This window comes from Pinus tabuliformis, chromosome 5_1 (genome assembly GCF_031772625.1).
Source record: "Pinus tabuliformis cultivar Carrire ecotype Pingquan chromosome 5_1, CPIR1, whole genome shotgun sequence".
NCBI classification, from domain to species: domain Eukaryota; kingdom Viridiplantae; phylum Streptophyta; class Pinopsida; order Pinales; family Pinaceae; genus Pinus; species Pinus tabuliformis.
The window spans coordinates 750,607,756-750,628,912 of NC_142305.1; positions in this window are offsets into that span (position 1 = coordinate 750,607,756).

A 21,157-nucleotide genomic window follows, 5' to 3' on the forward strand; every position below is an offset into this window, starting at 1 on the left:
GTCCTATTGAACGGGAAAGGGATCTGAAGATCTGAATGGATCATATGAAGGAGACATGTGTTATGTGGGTGCTGCAAGCAGCGGAAATCGAACCCATCACATTCGTAGAACCACATATGAGGCTTGGATCAAGACTTTTGGTCATTCAGGCATGTAGGGGGCTACCTAAAGGGCTATCCCCTCATGAGGTATGAAACATCTCACACACAGCAGGGAATGACTGGGACAATTGTCTGGACTACCGAACTGTCAAGTATATGAATCTCAATCATGTGATAAGGAGTTGGTGTTGAGGAAGTGAGAAACAACCAAGTGAAAGGACAATGATGACTCCTTTTGCTTGATTCGGGGTATCGAACAAATATGGAAGCTAGAACCAAGGTACACTGCCCTCTAGACAACTCTTCTCGAATAAATGTGCTAAGTTTAATAGAAGAGGGCCTACGAGAGTTAAGGAAATAATGAATCCTTAACAAAGGCACGACGAATCATAGTAGAGTGACTGATGGAATGACACTATGGATGATGACGGGAGAAAACAAGATCAGTGGATGAGTGATGAATTCCCTTGTGAGAGCATAATAAGGATGGTTTACCTCATAATGAATGACTTGATTCTAGAGGGGATGGTCAATGAGTCAAATGAGGGTTCAACAAAGATAGAGAAATAGAGTTGGAGGAAAAATATGAGTAAAATGGGAGGGACGTGCCGTGAAGACGTATGAAACATTGTTACAAGACATAAGAGGACTTGGAACAGACTCCATCAATACAAGGGAGACTCATCTCTAATGCTCTGAAAAAGGGTGACTCGATGATGTTGTCACATGGGGGAGGCCTAGAGGGGACCATAAAACATGAGTAAATGATAGTTATTAATGACTAAAATAGACATTTGAGTCAAACATTGCCAAGGTAAAGTGGTACTAGAGTACAGGTGGACCAAATTAAGAAATTCAGTTTTAAGAGGCAACAAAGTGAGACCTCATGGAAAAAATAGCTTCTCAGTGAAGTGTCAAATTACCAAAAACAAAGTGAGACCCATCAAATAACCCAACGATATCTTTCCAACTGTGCTGATAGTTTTTCAAATGGAGCTACGATTTTGTCATAATCATCGATGGAGAAAAACTAGGTTTTTTCTCATAAAATGTATTTTTCCCCCAAATCCAATTCATTTTCATAGTGAGTTGTCGATAATTTGGAGAGGAGGAGAAGGGCCTAAAACGTATGGATATTTTAGCACACAAAACAACCATTAGAATTTGGATCTACGACTTTCAGATATGTGGTCTTACTTGCCTAAGGATGGCCTTAATGGTTCTTGGAAGAATGTTTCCTGGTGAACAATTAAGGAAATAAAATATCACGGGAATGAACTACTAGCTGAGGTCTAGAGTCATCCCCATCCACCAAGTCAAACTTGGGGACCAAGTGGTAATAGTGGCTTCACATAGAGTATAATTTTTGAAGATATGGCATCAAGCATTTACAATATGCAATGTGTACATTTCTTGCTGGAGAGGCCGATATGACAAACTATCCAAGGAATGAGAGGATAATCAACCATACCTATATTATTGGGCTCTAGGCCAAGACTTAAATTAATCAACTGAAAAGGTGGTCAAGCGTGTCATCATTCCCCCAAGCATGAGATACTTCCCCCTAGGATATGTGGTGAAGGGGATTGATCGGGTATGCAAAGGTGGGAATGATTCCCCCTAGCAGGAGGATTTTGTGTAGCTCCATTATGTTCCAAGTCTTGAAACAAGGGATTTAAGCATTTATCCCAATTGGCGCAAGATCCTTAAGAGAATAATGAGTAGATGTAGGGGCATAGGCACCCAACAACATACTATGGACATTCAAGATGTATTTAGAATAATGGACACTAAACAATTTTTGATGATGTGGTTCGCCATTTTTTTATGTTATGGATGTCTTCTTGTGGAAAGAATTGATAGATAAAGTTACGAAAAGGAAATGGTGGATTACCAATCTTGTTCGGCACTTCATATATGAATCAAATGGAATAAATTTCTAGTTTTTTATATATGGTGTCACTATACTGAAGAGTGGCTTCATATATAATAAAATGGTACTCACCTAGAAATCATGGTGGTTGAGCAAGAATAATGTTTAAGGGATTGGGTTGTTGAGGTAATATGGAGGGATGAGTAAGTGGATCATCCCAAGAGTGATCTGAAGCGATATGGGACTCTACAGGTTCTTATAAATCAGGAAGAATAATGGTACTAGTGTCAACATTAGTAGATGAACTAAGAAGGTCGGGGATAATTACTTCTCCTGAATTCTCAAATATGGAGGCCCCCTTACACAAAAATTTGGTGGAAATGTAATGGCCACAAGGTGTATGTTGTTCAAATTCATGGATTGAAAGTAAGGGGTGACTAAACCAATTGACCTCACCATGGTTGAAGTCTTGGACTCTACACATATTGATCAAGGGTTTGTTGCACAAGTAAGTACCCACGATGGTGCATATCATCCCAAGGATAATCAGTAGTGGTCATAGCTTCCATTATGTATTCCTCAGAATGGAAGATGGGTGGATGGGAGGAATAAGGACCACATGATGAAGAAGAGCTACCTGAGGCATATTCATGAAATACAAGGTTCACATACGCATCATTAAGGGTGGGAGAGATATGACTAGTAGATGAGATATCTATCAATGTTGAGACTGGGGTGTTCATCGAAGAAGGTTCAAAAAAATTACAATAGGAGTCCTACTTCTCTGCAAGTAGAGGAACTGCTCCGAGATTGTTAAGTCCCAGGGGAATGATTCCAGGCAGAAATAGATTAGGAGAGACACCAACAAAAGGAAATGATCCTTGAGGAGTAGTACTAGGAGGGAAGGTTGAGCTAGGAATAGCAGGTTGCAGAGATGCAGTCTGCTACGAAGGCATATCAGATCGTTTTTAGGTAGCCTATGACACTTGGAGCATGCAAACGCTAGATGAGCTAGGCTCAAAAGGAGTAGTTGGTGGACTATACTAAGAACCAATGAAAGTGCAATCTTTGTAGACTCTGTGAGAGACATTGGTGAAGGATGAGGCATTTGTATTGTCAGCCACAGAAGAAATGTTGGAATGAGGTGAAGTCTAGGCTTTGGGGTCATAGTACGTCAACTGATCAACAGTGATGATCTTTCCATTATGGTTAAACCACATCTTATCGTGAACCGAAGATGCGACAACTGACATGGAACAAGTATAAATATGATCCAAAAGGATGTTATATTCTAAGGGAACATTGACGACTCAATGTCAATACAAACAATCTTTTAGGAAATTATGACAGGGTAGTTGTGATATAAGCCAAGGGGTTTTGAAGGATGACCATCCAATGCCGAAAGAGTGATGGTGGATAGGGATAGGTGAGGGGAACCAATTTTCTTCCAAACACTCGCAACCATCACACAAGTGGAGGTGCCTTTATTGATCACACACCATTGAACAGTGGCATTTTCAATTGAGACTAGTATTTGAAATGCAATGGATGAAGGTAGGGGAGGATCTTTTAACTTTTCAACATGAAAGACAATCATTTGATCGTCTTAATGATCCACAACACCCAAATCATCTAGTATAGATTTTTGTTTGGATGGGAATGTCTAGAGGACTGCCACCATTGACATGGAAGTATTGGACATAGCCAATTCATCTACTATGTTATATGTATGGGAGAATTTGGTAGAAGAAACATTTCGACATAACAGACCTTTGGGTATGTTGGGAATAAGCTCAACCTTAATTTGAGGGATCTGTAAGGTTTTGTTTGGTGATAATAGAGGCTCATTGAAAAATTTGGTTTGGGACTCAGTCGTTGACTTAGCGAATGTCTCATCGTATTGGTGCAATCAAGTCTGAAGGTTGACTTGATCTTTATTAACCTCATTAGAATTCATCATAAGAATAAGATAATCATGGTGACTAGATGGTGGAGATGGTTGAGCGACATAATTTTGTGGATGTTGGGTAGCTATGTATCCTTTGTGAGGGAAAGGACTGGAAAGCACTACGGTTGAGATGAAACGGGAGGAGGAGGAGGAGCAGTGGGTTGCAATCTTGGAGAAGCTACTTGAGCTTCCCATACTTGATTCATATGAGGTAAAAGAGGACACTGATGGGTAGAATGAGCATATATGTCACAACGAGTACAAATTTTGTTTGTACAAAGACCCTTGTTTCGCTTGGGTTGACCGCCCTGTTGCTGGGTTGTGGTATTAGGTGGAGGACCCTAGTTTCCTTGATTACCATGAGATTGATGTTGTTGATTACCCCCCCCCCCCCCCTCTATTCCTTTTATTTGGGTTAGGGGGATTGGGTTTGCTCTGTTGAGAATAAACTTGGGCTTGCGGAGGAGGTGGTTTTTGTGGGAGAGGAGGAGTAGGCATGGGGGGTTGGGGCACTGGTGCCAGAGGGGCTGGAGCGTTAGGCGATGCATATGGATAATAAGGAGATGGGGAAATATTGGGATAAAAATTTGGTGCAATAGTTGGCCCTAGCATCTATTGATGCAGAAAGGGATATGCATATGGTGTGCTGGGACCTCAATAAGGGTTTCCTTATGGAGGATTGGGGGAGGGATAATTGTAAGTGGAACTGGTCCATCCCTGATGTGGATCATATGGTTGAGGGTGTGTAATGGTTCGAACTATGCCATCCATGGCATGAGATGCACCAGTGAATTAGCAGCACCAAACCAAGGAATATTGGGGATGACAATGTAAACAAAACCTAAATGGGTGTAGATCAGTTCAAATTTTAGGGCTATTTGGAGTGCCTCTTCCTCAGAATGAGGGGAATGTGATGCGACATATTTACCAATGGGAGCTAACAAAAATGTAAGGAACGAATTAATATAGACTCGGTCTTCGATGTAAGGAGCTCTATAGATGCTCCTCCTTCTATACCATTCTTGAACATCGTCGAAAAGGCGAGTTGAAGAAGTTTGACAGGAAGAAGTCAAAAGTTTAGTACTGATATCATAATGGAGAAGTAACTAGATATATGATAGAAAGGATGTGGCAAGAGTTACAAAAGTGGAATGAGTTGCTCTGGTTTAATTGAATTACCACATAGCAATAGCTTGAGTGAGTTTACATTGGAATGAATGAGGACGGGTGGAGTCTTTAGTAATGGAATTTGATGAAAAGCACGTGGAATGAGCAAACATGTTTAGTGGGATCTTTTTCCAAGGTTACCCTCAAAATTTGGGATGTCTAAAGGGAATTTAGTAGGAATATCTAGCCATGTGGAATCATGGAGAAGAGGATCACTAATAAGCTAGTTGATATCGGGGAGGCTCAAACCATCCATAAAAGGAAGCAAGGGAGTAGGAGTGACCACATCTCTGGGGGTTCTGGTAGTGGGGTTACCCTGGTTGGTACCTTGGCTACCACCCGAGGTTACCACCCTAGGTTCCTGCAACCATGTTGCTGCCTGACATGGTGGTGATACGGGGTTGAGACAAGGTGGAATTAAAGGAGGAACTAGATGAATCAGTAGAATCATAATCAGACTAATGACTTGAAGGAGGATAGGGAGGAGTAACTCTAACTTGATGGGGACAAGTAATATGTCCTAATGGGAACTAAGGGTGAAGACCTTGAAAATGCCTATGGGGCAAAATGATGTCCAAACAATAATGATCTAAGAACTAAAGGGTGATGATACGAATAAAAGAGAAACACATAGCAAGAAAACACCTAGTGCAGTGCTACCATGTGTAAACTAACTATTTTAATGATGTTACTCTAATAGAAGAAACCATGTCTTATCAAATAAAAAATGCCTCTAGACTATAACTGATCTAAATCCTTGAACAAACATAGATCTACTATTTTAGATGGCTTTCCAAAGAACTTCTTACTTGATGGAATTTGATCCCCACAAGCAAAGTTGTCTAGAGAGAGGTGGGGTAGAGAAACAACTGCTTCCCACAGATAGTCCTAAGGTGTTTTCCTAAGATTCGTCACTATGGTTACCTTCATCCCACGGGGGTGGTTGAGTCTTGAGCTTCTTGGTAGTCATCCATGACACAGATTCCCTTCCATGGGTTCGGTAGTCTCATGGAGAAGCACTCGCATGATGACCTAGATTAACCCACTCTTAATCGGGTTTCTAACGCACTGTGACTTTGGACTGTGGGATGGTGAAGGATTTTAAGCTCCTTAATATGTAAACTTCTATGTCTCAATGAGAGGGGCAGATGGGTGCTATTGGAAGCCTATTCCACTGGTTCTACAACTACACTACAAATATTGTTTGACCTTGGTGCCCAGGTCAGTTTAATTTATGTGTGTTGATTAATGAAGGTGTAGTGTTTCAAGGCTTCACTTGGTAGTGTTAACCAAGCTCACATTCACATAGGGTGTGAGTGTGTGAAAATAATGTCTTAAGTGGATGAGTTAATTAAGCATGCTTCATGATGCCATATGGTGTTGAAAGTAAAATGTTGAAATACTGCAAATAAATCTGAAAATGACAGAAAAATAAATAGCCAATCAAGCACACAAAACCCCATCCACAAGGGCTACTAAGAAGCTAAGAGAGGGAAAGAAAGCTACTCAAAGACACATAAAAAGGACTAAATGATCTAATGTCAATAGATTGAGATCTAGAGATAGTAATTAACTATAAATGGTGTAGAAAAAAATAAAAAATAAAAAAATAAAAATAAAAATAAATAAAAATTAAATAAAAATTAAAAAAAATTAAAAATTAAAAAACAGAGGTGAAAAATGTTGCAAAAGATAAGAGTGAAGCTATAAAACATAGGATGTTTAAGCGGATCCTAAGGGGGGAAGGAAAATGCAAACTCTAAATAGAGAAAACGTAAAATAATCCTATCCAAAAGAGCTGAAAAGTAATGGATCATACTCTTAAAATAAGTTGTTGAAAATGCTTAAAACTCTAGACTTGTCACTCAGCAAATATCTTCCTAACAATGTGGAGGTGTACTCTAAACCCTATGGGGGTTTTTCCTTCCTCAAAAAGACAAATAAAGTGAACCCATGAATAATGGAGATTTAAAATAGAGGTGAAGTACCAAAAACCTGTATGTAGACAATACTCTCGGTAATTTTGAAATTTTTTTAGAAAAATACTAAAACGCAAGTACTCACCTAGAATAGAGGAAAACATAGTTTTTTGGCCAAATAGTGTGCTCTAGAATGTAGATCAGGGGCTCAAAAGTGTGCTTTTCTCTTGGGACTCTTGGTCAACAGATCTCACCAAATATTTTCATCTCCTACTGAGTTGGTACCTGTGACATGTGGAAAGAACCAAAAAACCATGAGAATCTGAAAATTTTACAAAAAAAGGTTAAAACTATAAATAGAAATTGAGAGTCTAAAAATACCTGTAGAAAACCCTAAAATTTTCTTAAACTTCAGTCATCCAAGAATGTTGTTACTACACTTGTGGAGTCCCCATTTGTTAGTCTAAAATTTCTTGGAAGGTGTACCAAAAACACTTCACTTAAGTCAGTAGGATACAAGTGACCCTAACAACAAATCGATGGTTGCTTGTGATTTAGATATGCAATAAAAAATGAAAAACCTACAACAAAAGTATCGATTTTCGGGAACAACAAGAAACCGTAAAAATATTCAATGTAATAACCCAAATTCAAAGACATTAATTGAATAAATTATTTATTAAAGACACTTGGTGAAGGGGATCACAGGTGGGTCTATAAGTCCCCCTATGTGGGATGGTTCCTTTGATTTCCTTGATGCTTCAAAAAATGATATTCTCTCTCAATATGTGAAAAACCCAAACAGAATGTGGAGAACTCAAATTGGATCTCAAATAAAAAAGATGATAGTGGTGACCATTATTATGATCAAGGTGAAAAATGAATGGAAAACCCTCCTATTTATAACAAAGTATTGAGTTAATCTCGAAAATGGAGAATTATTAAAAAATATTAACAAAATCAAGATTTAACTACTTGGAATACTTTAGTATATTTATTGTAGAGGGAAAAGAGTTTTAAAATGGTTAAAACTCTTTTCTCAATTTAGGTTCTTTTCTTAGTTCTTTTTTATGCACAAATTTATCTTTAAGAAAAGTGCACAGTAGAGAAGGGTTCTATATTTTGAGCAGGGAACACACTTCTAGGTAGAAGGTACTCTATTCTAGGAAGCTTTTGCCATGTAGGTTAGGTGATTTATCCGAGAATCCCAAGAGGTGCTATTGTAGCAATAAGAAATTCATTTATTTTGAGTTCTTCATTAGTGCATTGATAGTATATTGTTTATTCCATGCAATACCTCAATATTGTATACAACCATATTTAGTATGCTTTTATAGTTTGACTTAGATGCTCACTTTTCTTAATTTAGGTGTTTTTCTTAGTTTTGTTTTATGCACAGTTTTATCTTTAAGAAAAGTGCACAATAGAGAAAGGTTCTATATTTTGAGTAGGGGACACACTTCTAGGTAGGAGGTACTTTATTCTAGGAAGCTTTTTCCATGTACGTTAAGTGCTTTATCTGAGAATCCCAAGAGATGCTATTGTGGCAATAATAAATTCGTTTATTTTGAGTTATTCATTAGTGCATTGATAGTATATTGTTTATTGCATGCAATACCTCAATATTGTGTGATCAAATTATAGTTAAGATTGTCATAATATTTTGACTTACCCTCTTTTAGAGGGAAACTAGAGTGTGTGTCAAGATCGCACATCACAATTGTATCATGTAGAGTTTACCTGGCGCGAGTTTTGTGGATCTAAGTAGCTAGATACTTGTCAGAATTCAAGAGGGAACAATACTACAAAGTGGGAAAGAGGTTTCGTAGTTAACCTACCTTTCACATTATGTTTCGAGTTAGTTTGTTGGCAAGATGCTGGATACCCCAACTTCCTTTTTATGACTGAGTGAAAGATTGAATCCTTCAACATATTCCTCACTCATTTGGCATTAAGAGATGGGTTTTCTTAGAAGTGCTTCACATCTATAAACTTTACCAGAGTTGTTATTGAGTCTTTGGATGTGGTTATCTTTTCAAAGCACACACATATAAGAAGACGAGAAATAATATGTCCGACTAATTTCAAGTTATCTTCCTGTGAATAGGGTGTTCCCTTCCATAAATGTGACGATTCGCTCTACTTCTTTCTAGTGAACAAATTTGGGGTGTTTCATGAATTGTGAGACAATTTCAACCTCATAACTATCAGTTTCTTAGTTAAAGTTATACCCACTAGATTAGAACCCGCACAAGGAGAATTCCATTCCTGCTTCAAAATAACCTGCAATCGACTTATACCATTCTATTTAATATTTTATGTATTTCTTCGTATCCTTGGCCTGTGACATAAAGACGCAATTAGTTACCTTGCATTTTCTATACTAACTCTCCTAAGCAATAATAAATATGCCCAAATCTGTCATTTCAAATTATGTATGGATCTCACCTTTTGGTTTTCAATTATTGAAGTTGTTACCTATATTGATGAGATCATCGACAACCGAGGCCATAGTGACAATATCTATTGGAGTTTTATCGGTGTTGCACTAAAGGTGTTTTTCCTTCAGCAGCACTACAATACATTGTAGTTTCCATTCAATAGAGAAGTGTACCCAGTAGCAGCCTTGGTTTGTGTGAAAATGGGTTGAATTCACAATAGGCTTTATCTATTATTTTGAAGGTGTTTCTCCTTCAATAGTACTTCATCTCAGTAGATCCTTTCAATCTACACCTTCAGCAAATGCATACAACCTTGGTGTACATGCTATAGATTCCAGTTTTGCTGTGAGGGTATAGCAACGATGAAAGAATCGCATCAATTTTAGGCATCTTATTGTTGTTGTATGAAAGCATGCTTGTCTAGTGTTTCCCAAACTTATATAGAGCCATATTTATTATAATTTTATAGTTTGACTTAGATGCTCAATTTTCTTAATTTAGGTGTTTTGCTTAGTACTATTTTATGCACAGATTTATCTTTAAGAAAAGTTCATAGTAGAGAAGGGTTCTATATTTTGAGCAGGGGACACTCTTTTAGGTAGGAGGTACTCTGTTCTAAGGAGATTCTATCATGCATGTTAGGTTCTTTATCCTAGACAGAGTTCCAAGACCTTGCCTCCTTGACAAAGTCCCTGCCAGGCAAGACATCGGTAGATAGAGTTCCAAGTCCCTAAATTTTCCAAAAACCCACCTGACCCTAGCTATCTAGCCTAAAATGCTTTACATTACAGTCATTTCTTGGCTATGATTTCATAGAGACAGCCCTATCTAGTTTGGTAGGGCTAGCTACCAAACTAAAAGCTTGGTCTGTGGTTACCCCCATTGATCTCTTCATCAACCTGGGACATTATGGAGGATAACAGAGGGCATGACGACTATGGAGTGCCAAGGTGTTCTAGTGAATGTAAGGTCCCAAGTCATGGAAAAATGCAATTCTAGTTGTGAGTTCGTGACTATAAAGGTGTGTTAGGGAATGTTAGGGTATGCTAAGATGTTCCAGATAGTATGAAGACATGTCAAACAAGCTAAGATGTGCCAAGTGCTAAGGCATGCCAATATGTACAAGGGCTCCAAGTCCCTTCCTCCTCTTCTTCCATATGATATCTACTTATGACATTTCTTTTGAAATATTTGGTGCATTTGATAATTATAGGTCATTTATAGGTTATAAATTTCTTCAAAGTTTCACTTCTAATTGAGTATTCAACTGAACATATTGATTCTCTTATACATAACTATTTTTTCCTCCACCCAATTTTCATAAATTCAATAACCATTAGGTAGGGACCTACATATTCGATGTTGCTTTTCTTGTTTAGTAAAATATTGCTGAGACTTTAATTTATTGAAAGTTGTAGAATTTACAATTTATGAAGTTTCAAAGACTAATTTTAAAAAATATAATTCTTTAAAGGGTGCTAGCTCAATGGAAGAGCACCTACTTTACAAGCAAGATGTTGGTGGTTCGATTCCATCATGGCCTGACATCCATATGGAATCGCGATGATCAATTTTTGGTGATGGAGGCTCTTTTGACCATCACCAATGAGCTTTGGTGACATTTTTTTACCTTCACCAAAAATATGAAATGGTGACGGTCAATGAATGCCACTATATATATGCATCAATAGTGATGACCCTCAAAGGTCCGTAACCATAAATCATTGTTGTTGATATGAAATGGTGACGGTCATTGTCCATCATTATAGTCATTATTCGTGATGGACATTAAATGTCACCACAACACCTATACTTCTAGCAATGTGGCTTTTGGTGACGGTCAATGAACGTCACCATATATATGCACCAATAGTGACGGCCATTAAAGATCCATCACAATAAATCATTATTGTTCATATGAAATGGTGATGATCACTATCCATCATTATAATCAATATTCGTGATGGAGCTTGAATGTTACCATAACACCTATACTTTCGGTGACACCATCTTTGGTGACATCTAGTTTTTGGTGACCAAGGCTATGGTCCATCACCATTGCTCATATGCAATGGTGATGGTCGCTATCCATCATTATAAATAATTATTGGTGACAAACTTTGAATGTCACTACAACACCTATACTTTTGGTGACGCCACCTTTGGTGACATTCAGTTTTTGGTGATGGAGGCTATGGTCCATCACCATTGCTCATATGAAATGGTGACAGTCGTTATCCATCATTATAAATCATTATTGGTGACAAAATTTGTATGTCACTACAACACCTATACCTTTGGCGATGCCACCTTTGGTGACGTTCAATTTTTGGTGATGAATGCTCTTTTGACCGTCACCAATGAGCTTATGGTGACATTTTTCACCCCTCACCAATGTCCTTTTTCTTGTAGTGATTATGTTGAGATTTTATCACTTATTTGTATCTTTTGACATAACAATTGTGTGGGAGTTATGAAAATTATTAGATGCATAAGAATTATAAAACATGAAAAAAAATATTTATAAATATTTTCACATTTAAAATATATATTAAAGTCCTTATGTGATCAATCTACAATCTACATAGTGGAGTCCAATGCTGACATTTGATGTATCCTCAAATTTTTTTTTTAGGAAATTCTAATGCTTGATGTAACACCCCTATTTTTTCGCTTTTAAGTATTGACTATTTTTAGACATGAAACTACTATTGGATTGAATGGATATGGAGGCCATGTTTATTATTTTTTGATGATGTAATTTATTTAATATTGTTTGTTTACTAAATAAATTGTTTGGAAAAACTCAAGAAAGAGCGCTAGGGTTTAGAATATATTTTCGAGCTTGCGAAAATCTTTTGGTGGTTAAATCCACATGATACACCTTCCCTAAAATCTCCTAAAATTCCCTAGGAGAAAATAATTATAAAGAAATTGATTTAACATAATGGGAGAGAAATATTATGTTAAATCACTTAGTTGAAGGAAAATACTAAGTAGGGTGGAATAAAGAACTACATGAGAGAAAGGTGGACTTTAAAGAAAAATGAAAGAAAGCTTTTTGAAAAAAAACCAAATGCCTAGGCAAAAGGTTGGCAAACAATAAATAAGGACATTGTTAAAATTTATTGGGAAGAAAATCTATAAAATAAACCACCTAGGAATCAATGGGGTTGTTGATTTGTGAGAGCAAGAAAGTCTTAGCTTGAGGGGAACTAGCAAAGCAATTTCATAGTTGGGAGGAATGTGCTATACCCCTGAGCATTTTCCAAGAAACTTGGTTGGATAGGAATTATTGTAATGTTTTAAAGGTTACTGAGTGGTTTTATTATGATCTGACTAAATGAAGGATGTATATTTTATTTCTATGGTAATTGTTGAAAACTATGTGTTTTGTTAGTTGTATGGTCCTCTAATCTTTGTTATGTATATATGAGAATACAAATATTGTGGTTTCTATTGTTAGCGAAGCATAAAATTGGACAATTGGCTACTTGCGAATATGTAGTTATTGATTGAAGTCAATTATTATGTAAGATGGAGTAATCTACTATTAGATGGTGTATTCTAACATATGGAAGTAGTATTAAACTTATGTGCATGTATGAAAATTATACAATTGTGGATAAGTTTTTTTTGAAAGCTAAAGAAAAGTAAAATGAGAGGGTTATGCATGATTCTTTGTTAAGTAAATTGTCGATATTTAGACTCATTTAATAGAAAATAATTAATGGAACATAACACACATCCTTAAATGAAAAAATAAATGAAGGGTAGCAATCTTATATCAATTATTTACATATTATAGGACTAGATGTATGGATGGTAATTCCTACTCATAAACCAGTTGTATGTTAGCATAATGTTGACTGGTATAGTTCGGAGTCATTTATTGGAACACATTTGACTCATCCTTTCTAACACTAAGGGAGTCAGTTTCAAAACCATCTTCAAGATTCATAGTGCTCTATCCGTAAAAGTATTTTAAATAAACAAGTCAGATAGTTGCAACTAACAATTTATTCAACCAACAATATAAATCAGTTAAACTGGTAAGAATTAGGAACCATTACATTAAGAATTGTACGTCTCTTGAAGAAGCACAAGTATGTCATTAATGATAGGAATCTATTTGGGAATTTTTTTATATGTTTTTGTTATAAAAAAAAAAATTAGAGAAGCCTCCTTATATCAGTGTAAAGTAAACCAAACAAACCATCTACAAAGAATTAAATTCTCATAATAGAAGTGATGTTGGAATGGATAGGAGATAATAAAATCAACGTACAATATTTCCTACATTATTTGAAATGGAACTAAGGTAAAAATTAGAAATTATATACAGGAAAACATTTAGATATCCAATGAGAACCATGAAATTACCAAGTTAAAATAGACATGGAAATCCTATATCCTTACAGTAATATTTGCATCAATTTACATCATTAATAAATTGAAGCACGAGGAATGAGCACAACAACATACTCTGTAGGGAAACCATACTATAATACATAACATATACATTTCACCCAAATTATGGCTATCTTACATCCGTCTCTTATAGTATAGTCATCAATGGAGCAGCCTCGGGGTCCTTTCATGTGGAACGAGGTCTTTCGTAGGGATGCCCTCTCTCCCCGCTGCTCTTTCTCCTCATTATGGAAGGATTTAGCAGAATGATTAAAAAAAGAAGAGAGGAAGGCTCCTTGGTTGGTGTCCAGATCTCTGATATGTCCTCTCTAACCCATCTCTTATCTGTAGATGATGTTCTGATTTTTTTAAATGGATCCTTTCAAGATTCTTATGCTTTCAAGTCCATACGATCCCTTTTTCGTAAATCTACTGGTATGCAGCCAGATTTTGTGAAATCAACTATTATCATGGTTTCCTGCCAACTGAATGAAGCAAGATTAGCCTTCCAACTTTTTGAATATGCGAGACAAGACTTGGATGATGGCCTAAAATATTTGGGTTTTAGAATGAAACCAAATGGTTATCACATAGGACATTGGGCTTGGCTTATTGCTAAGATTGAAAGCAGAATCAACATTTGGCAATAGTGATGGCTCTCTATAGTGGGAAGGCTCACTCTATTCAAATCAGTTCTAGAAGCTTTTCCAGTTTATTAGATATCATTGGCCTCGATTCCCAAAGGCATATTAAAAAGAATTCAACAAATATGTTGTCATTTCCTTTGGCAACAAAAAAATTTAGGGAGAACCTTTGCCTAGGTTCATCGGGATAACATTGACAAACCCAAAAAACTGGGAGGCTGGGGCATAAAAACCTGTAGTTATTCGCTGAAGCTTTGGCTGCAAAAATGGGGTGGCAGCTTATAAACTCCAAAAGTCTTTGGCAGGAAATTACTTTTGATAAATACATATATCTGCTCATAGTTTTAGACTCGATCCACAGAACCTCAATTCCTTTGATTGGCTCCTCCATAATTTGGAAAGCAATATCACAGTATATTTCTCTCATCAAGCGAGGTCTGGCTTCGAAAGTTGGCAATGGAGTTCAAGTGAGGATCGGATTGGATGCATGGAGTGGCTGCGGGAATGGCCACATACTTCCTCGACCTCTTTGCAATTTCCTTCAGGCCTCTCGCATCTCCCACTTAGCGCATATAGCAAATGAAAATCAGGACAATTGGCAAAACCAGATCTAGAAGGATCAAAGAATGCTCAAATTTCCAAATGTTTGCGTTGAAGACTAGTAGAGGTTCATCGGCTCTCTACAGGAGGCCAATGTGTGGATCAGCGACAATCATGATGATCTTATCTAGGTGATGGATCACCATGGCAGATATACCCCAAAAACAGGTTATGCATACTCAATGGTAGCTCAACACACCATTGATTTTTCTTGGTGGTGGGGACACATCTCGAAATTAAAAGCCCCTCCTAAATCTAGGCTTTTCATGTGGTGCATTCTAGAGGACAAATTACCCACTGAACTAATGTTGATGCGTCGAGCAATTTGCGATCCATCCAGATGTTGTCTGTGTAGGTAGCATGAGGAAGATTCTACTCACCTCTTCCTTACTTGTCCTACCTTGAAATCATTTTGGTTAAGGATCCTCACTTCACTGAATCTACATATTGTCTGGTTAGGCCAAGACATCGAAGCAGCCTGGCAAAGATGGTGGATAAAATCCAACTCACAGAAAATTAGATGCCTGCCACTACTTATTTCTTGGGGAATCTGGATTAAAAGGAACAAATCCATTTTCATGGATGCTAAAATTGATTGGGATTCCTCCAGTGTTTTGATGTTGCGCATTTACAGCTTGCTCCTGGAGGACCTGGATAATCTACCCTCTCGGGTCATTACCCCAGAAATTATTGACATAAATTCTCCCTAGGGTTATTTTGATGGTTCGGCTCAAGCTGAAGGCTGTGGAGGTGGGGCGTTGTTGCATATTGATAATATAGTTTCCTATAGAATCAAGGTCGGCCTAGGCAGAGGCACCAACAATTATGCTGATTTGAGAAATCTAAAATACCTTCTCCTTTTTGCAACAGAACAACATTGCAACCAGATTCAGATATTTTGAGAATCACAGCTCACTATTAACTGGACAAATCAAGTTAATCATTGTCACTTGCACACACTTAGAGATATTCTGACTGATATCTTTTCTCTAAAGTCTCAATTTGATTCATTTGCATGCTCACATATATACAGGGAAAGGAATGAGATCACTAATCATTTATCCAAAGAGGCAACGCAACCGAACAGAGGTCAATGGAAGATACATGAATTTAGGGAAGGCATTTTCTACAGTTATTATCATCGACCATTCATGGATATGAATGGTCCTTTATTGAAGGATCTTTAGATCATCCCATAGTTTTTTTATACTGTCCTTTTTCTATGTACATATTTTTGTCTTCAATAGTTTTTTGGGATAGAACTCTTTTTAAACTTTTTTCTGAAACTTACTGGACTTCTCCAAAGTTTATTAAAACATGACATGGACACTAGAGGCAGAATAGAGTACAATATAACCTTGTTTTGCTAGGTTTTACATTATTAACTCATTGCTCATGTTGGATTCCATTATTACCCTCCTATGAATTTATACTTGATATTATGGTTGGAAGGTTTGATTCCATTATATCTCTATGTTCCATATATATATATATATATTCCCCCTCCAATGTTCATGTCATGTTTTAATCTGTTGAAAATTGTTTATTTTGTTACTTGTATTGTTCTCCAGTTTATGTTATGTATATGTGAGAATACAAATATCATGCTAATTGATAATTGGCTACCTGAAAATATGTAGTTAATGATAGAATTCACATGGTATGTGGGATGGAGTAATCTACTATAAGAAGGTGTACTCTAATATATGAGAGTAGTATTAAACTTATGTGCATGTATGGAAATTATAGAATTGTGGATAAGTTTTATCGAAAGCTTCAAAAAAATTATGAGAAGGCTATGTATGATTCTTTATTATGTGTGTTGTGGATATTGAAACTCAATTAGTGGGAAATGCTTGTTGGAACATAGCACACATCTGTAAATGAAAAAAGAAATGAAGGGTAGCAAGCTTCTATCAATTATTTACATATGATAGGACTATACATAAGAATGGTAATTTATACATGTATACCAGTTCTATGTCAGCATAATACTGAAAGGTACAGTTAAGTGTCTTCCATTGGAAAAAAATTGGCCCATTCCTTCGAACACTAAGCAAGTCAGTTTCAAAACCATCTTTAATAGTCATAACGCTCTTGCCGTAAAAATATTTTAAATAAAGATGTCAAATAGGTGGAACCAACTATTTATTCAACTAACAATCTAAATAATTGAATCTTGTAAGGAATAGGAACCATTACATTAAGAATGGTATGTTAGAGCACCCTTCATTGTGCTTGAGGACGTGTCACTATGTAATTAATGTAAGGAATGTATTTGGAAAAAATGTTTATATGTTTTTGTTAAAAATAAACAAGTAGAGAAGGCTCCTTATACCAGTATGACGTACGAGAGAAAGAATTTATAGCGAATGACAGTGTCACAATAGAAGTGATATTGGAATGCATAGGAGATAATAAAATAAACGTAGAATATCGCCTACCGTAGGCGAAATCGAGCTGAGGTCAAAGTTAGAATGTATATACAGGAAAAAGCACAGTTATCTAATGAAATACCACGAAATTACCAAGTTAAATAGACTCGGGAATCCTATATCTTTACAGTCGTGTTTCTGTTAATTTACATTAATAAATTAAAGCACCAGGATCGAGCACAATAACCTATTTTGTAGGGAAACCCGACTGTAATATGCAACATATAAATTTCACCAGAAACATGTCTATAGTATTAAATTAAAGGAAATTTAAAAGGAGCAAAGCGTTCGTAAAAATGTCTTAAGTTACTGTAGAAAGCGAGGGCCAATAGGTTTCGTGATAAACAAATATAGAGTTAAATTTCTTATGACTGCTTGAATACCAATCGAGTTTGAGGCTGAAAGAATAAAGATAATAACATAATTGTAAAAAAATTCCAATCGGAATATAGTAATCCCATATTTCATGATACAGAATTGTTGGGTTGAACATACTGTAATTAAAGGACTTCGCTTATAAGAAAGAAAAAAAAAACAAAAGGAATCCCAACCCCTTCAAGAATGGTTTGTGAGGGTGCACATAATATAAATACACCCAATACAAATTTAATAGTTTCCTCCTTCCAACTGAATGATTCCAAGAAAGGAATTTAAATGACAAGAATCACTAAATAATATAAATCTTTAAGCCTCTGTCTTCTGAGGCCATAATAACGAGAGAGGGAAACATTCCGACCTGTAGAAAGAATATGGAGTCAAAGTGTTGAACTTTCAAAACATTAAGCTCCCGTAACACTTTCAAAAGGGTTATCCAGTTGTCCAAAATTACCTGCACTCAAATTGGGAAGCTCCGTTAGGGTTTGTGAGCAAACTGAACTGAACTCAATTATGGTAGAGGCTATATAGAAACTAAAACCTCATGAGTAATTAGCGAGTCATCATTCCAAAACCATGGTGCTCACTTGCACAAGAATATCTATGAGAAACTCATCTATAATATTATCTAAAATAAATATGGTTAACCATGTTTTATTATGGTTGATTTTGATATTGAGACAATATTTGTCATAATGTGATATTTAATCATGTTTTACCATGGTCGATTTTCATATTGAGACAATCTTTGACACAATGTGACATTGGACTATGGTTGTGCATGGTTGACCATGATTATAAATCCTAGTGATTTATATTAAGCACTAAGATTAATATTATAAATCTGGTGAATAATATTATATCTTATGAATATGAACCCTTAGATTGATAAACTCAAGGGAGTAATTCTAAAACACCAAGGTATTATAAATGTAAAGAAGTAATATTAAATCCAAGGGATTAATATTATAAACCCAAAGATAAATATTATAAACCCAAAGGAATAATAAACCCAAGGGACTAATACTAGAAACACAAGGGATTATAAACCCAAGGCAATAATATTAAAACCAAGGGATAAATATTATAAACCGAAGGTATACAAATTCTAAGACAAATAAACTTATAATAAAGATGCTTGACAATCATTGACCACAATCAATTTTTATATTGACACAATCTTTATCACAATGCAACATTGGAGTATGGTTGAACATGATTGATTTTCATATCGAGACAACATTTGTCACAATGCGACGTTTGACAATGGGTGGCCATGGTTGACCACAATAGATTTCATATTCAGGCAATCTTTGTCACAATGCGACGTTGAACCATGGTTGGCCATGATTATAGACCCAAAGGATTTAAAATAAACTCTAGGATTAATATTAAAAACCCTATGAATAATATTATACCCTAGGAATATGAACCCCTACATTAATACTAAAAGTGCAAGGGTATAAAAAAACCAAGAGAATAATATTAAACCCAATGGATTAATATTATAAACGCAAGGTATATAAACCCTAAAATAAATATTATAAACCCTAAAATATGCATGGTTGACCATGGTTCATTTTGTTATTGAGATAAACATTGTCACAAAGAAACATTGGACCGTGGTTGATCATGGATGAGCATGATTTATTTTCATATCGAGAAAATCTTTGTCACATTGCGATGTTGGACAATTGTTGATTTTCATATTAAGAAAATATTTGTCACAATGTGATGTTAGACCATGGTAGACCATGATTATAAACCCAAGAGATTTATATTTAACCCAAGGGATTTATGTTAAACCCAAGGATTTATAGTATAAATCCTATGAGTAATAGTACACCATAGGAAAATGAACCCTTAGATTAATAAACCCAATAGATTAATATTATAAATCGTATGAAACAATAAATAATAATAATTTCAACCATGGTCCAATGTCGCATTGTGACAAATATTGTCTCAACATGAAAATCAACCATGGTCAAGCATGGTTGAACATCACATTGTGACAAATATTGTCTCGACATTAAAATAAAACATGGTCAACCATGGTCAATCGTGGTCCAACTGCGCATTGTGAAAAGGGTTGTCTCAATATGAAAATCAACCACAGTCAACCATGTTTCAATGTCACATTGTGAAAAAGATTTTCTTAATATCGAAATCAACCCAACTCAACCATTGTCAATCATGGTCAACCATGGTCAATAACCATGGTCACATTGTGACAAAGATTGTCTCCCTGTCCAATGTTACATTGTGACAACCATTGTCATCCATGGTCAACCATGGTCCAATGTAACATTGTGACAAATATTGTCTCAATATGAAAATCAACCATGGTCGAACGTCGTATTCTGACAAATATTATGTCCAGATTAAAATCAATCATGGTCAATCACGTATGTAATAAATATTAATAATTTCCTAGTCTTCCAATATTTCTTAGTTTTACAATAGAGATAAATTATTTAGAGATAAATTATTAAAAAAAAATACTAATGTTTACTTATGTTTTATATATATAATATAAAATAAACATTTAAAGTGATAAAATTATTAATCATTTTCCCTGTCACACATAAGCCAATATAATTCATAACTCGGAAAATTTGTTTAAAACATAATATATGTAATGTAAAATGTATACGAGAGACAAATTTTACAATTATCCTTTGCCTTATCAAAATATACTAAAACTCTACATATAGAGAGAGGGACATGATCTTTAATTTTAAAGGAATCCCCTGATATATATCCTGAACGAATTGATTCAACCAACAAAATAGGAACTCTTAAGTCAACAACCTACAATCATTAGGCTACCCACTTCACACATGTCAGCTCAACACAAGAACAATTGTACTTTACTCGTGTGAGATCAACATAAAGTTGTGTTTCATCATTGAGAAGGTCTGCAACATTCCATGACATATCAACACCACATTCCAAAAAAAACTAAACTTATGTTTTTCAAAATTCTCCCCCTTATACTTGTTATAATATTAGGAATGTTTATGATATGATATGGATTCTTAGAAACCTGTGCCATAAAAATAAAAAAGGTGTATAGCACTTTGTATAATCCCTATTGAAAATCTTTAAAAATACCTTTCTTATATCTTCTTTCGTAAGTATATTATCTTTAATTTTGTTAAAACAAAATATCAAGGATGACATCTTTGGTTTTTGTTCATCCATTTACCCATCTTCCGAGTCATATTTAAAAACATGGTTT